This window comes from Cryptomeria japonica, chromosome 8 (genome assembly GCF_030272615.1).
Source record: "Cryptomeria japonica chromosome 8, Sugi_1.0, whole genome shotgun sequence".
Lineage (NCBI taxonomy): Eukaryota > Viridiplantae > Streptophyta > Pinopsida > Cupressales > Cupressaceae > Cryptomeria > Cryptomeria japonica.
Genome location: NC_081412.1, coordinates 477437738 through 477441600, shown reverse-complemented (window position 1 = coordinate 477441600; position 3863 = coordinate 477437738).

Here is a 3863-nt window from a genome sequence, read left to right as displayed (position 1 = left end):
AAAGGGTTGTTGTACTTAATATCAAGTTGGCTAAAAAAGCCAAATGATAAATTACTCCTAAAAGTAGAGTAAGAGTGAAAGCCAATCAAACTTGTCAATCAAACTTGTCACGAAGCATTTTGATTTAGACCAAGAGATTGAAAATATTCAAATTTGGGTTGACACTATATTTTAAACCAATAATGAACACTAGTGGACATGGTATTAAATACATTAGGGGTACCTTCATGAATGAATGTAGGACAAATCTTTGAATGTTTGCTTGGTTTAGCAGGAAAACTAATGAACAAATATTATAGACTAGCACCTTTTGACGAAAGGTACGAGCGAGAAGCTTCTAGAAAACTAGTCTTCTCTGAGCTTTATAAAGCTAGCGAGAAAACAGCTAATCCATGGGTATTTGAACCTCATCATCCCAGAAAAAATAGATTAATTGATGGAAGAACGAGAAAGGTATTTGAACAACCTGTTATAATAGGAATAGCTTATATATGGAAATTGTGCCATCAAGTTGATGACAAAATTCATGCACGTTCTAGTGGAACAATCCAATTTTTGCACTCTATTGAAGCAACTATAGAAAGTACTTCACAACATGATACTTTATTTCATTGTTAAAATTAAGTTCCAAGAAGAAAGAAGCTCCCTTGAAAAAACTACCCTTAGAGTATTGAGTTACCATACAACAATTGAGCCAAGATTACTATGAGAGGCACTAGTAAAGTTCAATTGAAGAATCCTTTGAGAGGGTAACTTTAAATAGTATTCTTATTGCATCAAAATGAACTATTAAAATAGAATTTTAATAATAACGCTTTGTATTTAAATTAAAAATTTTAAATTTATTTGATTACTTTAATTTAAAATTGTAAGTATTTATCTAGTTAATTAGGTTATGAAGAAAAAATCTAATTATGTAAACCAACCCTTGACTCTTAATTTAAAGAGGTGAATTATTTATGCAACTTTTATTTATACTCCCAATACCAACAATGTATAATGAATGATACAACATGATATAATAAGTATATTGATGAAGGTGGAAATTTAGTCTCCTTTTATTTGATCTAATTTATAAAACCTTTAATTTTTGTTTTAATTCCCATGTGCATGCTCACAAAGTCTTACCTTTGACTCCACTCAATTTTTTATTTTAATATTTTTGTTTGTTTGTCTCCAAAAGTGAAGATTGCATAATAAATCAATAGTTCTCAATATTTCCAACCCCATGTGCTAATATTTACTAAAAGGAATATATGTAGTTATACTTTCAACCAATATCTCATTAATTTTCTAGCAATTCCATTATAAAGCTTGATTTGGAATTTCCTACTTGTTTCATTTCTCAATTAATTTTTATTAATTTCCTTTGACTTCTTTTGTACTAAAGTACTTGTATTTATTGAAATAATTGACCATATGTTTCTTATGTATGAACGTCTTTAGCAATAAATGTATGTTTTTATTACACTTAATTGACTTTCCCCCAATTTTTCTAGCATTTCAATCATAATTTATAAAAGTGATTTTATTTATTTATCTATATTATACAAACTAGTTTATATAAATTGATATGCCTTAATAGAATCCAATTATTTTTAACACCACGCCTCCACTCATATAATTTAATACCCAATCTCCAAATGTAATTAATTATTTATTATCTCTCAATCCAATTTAATTTATAAAATATTCTTCAAAATTAAAATAACGCTCTTAATTAGATAGATTTTCCTAATCCACAAAATGAGGGGTATAAGTTACATAAGTGATAGAGTCTACAATAGAATTCAAGTCTAATTCTTAAATCTAATCGTTGAATGCACTACACGACCACTTCACCAAAAAAAGATTACCACACTCTAGCATCGCATTTACTTTATTATTTATCAATACAAGCTCTATTTGTCTAAATGTGTTTATTGTTTGATTTGTCATTATATCACACATAAATAAATAATTTTAAGAAGCATTTTATTACTCTACATGAAAATTATTTGTTGATAAACATAGAGAGGTGTAAGGACACCCTTATCCATGAAAACTCAAAAAAGTAGAAACCAAAAACAAATAAGAAAAAACAAGAAACAAAGGAAGAATCCCAAGAGAACCCACATAAGGGTCAAAGAGACATCAAGCAATGCATAAGACAAACTAGAAGCCAACCATTGAAGGGAATTGTACAAATTAGAGCTATTCAACATTCTTGAATAACCCTAGTTGCCCACTAGAGACAAGGAGGAGAAAAGTCATTTTGGAATATAATCTTCACATAAAAACTAAGGGATGAGCACAAAACCATACTCCAAAACAAGAACTTGGGAAATAAAAGCTAAAGGAGATGGCTGCCTTTGATATAAATTTCTCTAAACCCAACCAAGTTTCCACTCAATCTCTAGTTAGAACTAAAAAGAGTTGTTACTCAATATCAGTGTTGGCTAATAACTTAGTTGCTAAATTACTTTGAAAGTAGCACAAAAGAGAAAGCTAATCAAACTCATCATAAAACATCTTGACTTTGTCTAGGAGATTGGAAAGATTGAAACTTTGGGTTGAAACCACATTTTAAATCATTAATAAGCACCTAAGATTCACCTTCAACAATCAACTTTTTATGCTCCAATAAAACAATCATAAAAAGGTTTTGCACAATAAAATGCCATTCTACATTGTTGTTGAAGTCGCAAGAAGAAATAACATCCCTTAGAAAAATTGTCATGAGAGTCTTGAATCATCACACAACATTAAAGAAACCATCTTGAAGGACACTTGTAAAATTTAATTTAAGAAACCCTCAAGTGGGTGAATTTGAATAGCATTCTTACATTCTTCTTAAAATGACTCACTAATAAAAACCTCTGCAAAAAATTGTTTCACTAATTTTTTACATTTAAATTAACAATTTCAAATTTTATTCAATTATTTCAATTTAAAATTATAATATCTATCTTATTGATTAGATTATCAAGAAAAAATCTACTTGAGTAAATCAATACTTAACTTTTAAATTAAAATTAGTTATCAATAGGAACCCTTGCTAATTCGATATGCTTCCGAAACTAAAAGACATTTCTTAACATCACCAAACAAATATATTTTTAAAAACAATATAAAATTATTAGCCGATAGGCTATATAGTGTGAGGTTTTCACTCAAAACATGTCACAAGAAAACAAAATTACAAAATCAGAATAGAACATTGCAAATTGGAGCACACACAAATCTCAATTCATTACATTCTATTTATAAGTAGATACATAATATATCAGACCTTAATTTTAACTATGGATTTGAACAAAATTACACATGCCCATTTACTAGTCAGATTTATCAAAAAATTTACCTGTAGCAAGCTAACCATTTATGGTCAAAGCAAGCATGGGCTGCTCAGGGCAAAGAAATTTTTTATCCAATAGGTGATGATATGATTGTAGTGAATTTAGCTTGGACTTAATAGTCCATTGTTAGACTCTCAGCTGAGATCATCATAATAACAGTCCACAATTCCTTCACTCTAAAGCACCATTAGGCAAAATCAATAATAATAGTAAGTGGTTGTTAAATAAAAGTGAGGATCTTTTGAAGGATGTAAGAGTCTTGTTAAGTTTGCAAATAAAAAATCATGTCTTATTGTTGAAAATTCAAATAAACTAATAGTTGAAAGGAAATAAAAATATATTAAATTTTTTTTTTTTAAATGATATATTTTGAAATGATTTTGATGTTGATCAATTTACATGTTTGAACTATTTAATTGATCTAATTTTGAACGCACTTTTGAATTTTTTTTTTTAAATATTAAAATCTAAAGTAATTATAACTTGTGAATGAAAAAAAGAGATGATGAAAAACTTCTTAAGTGG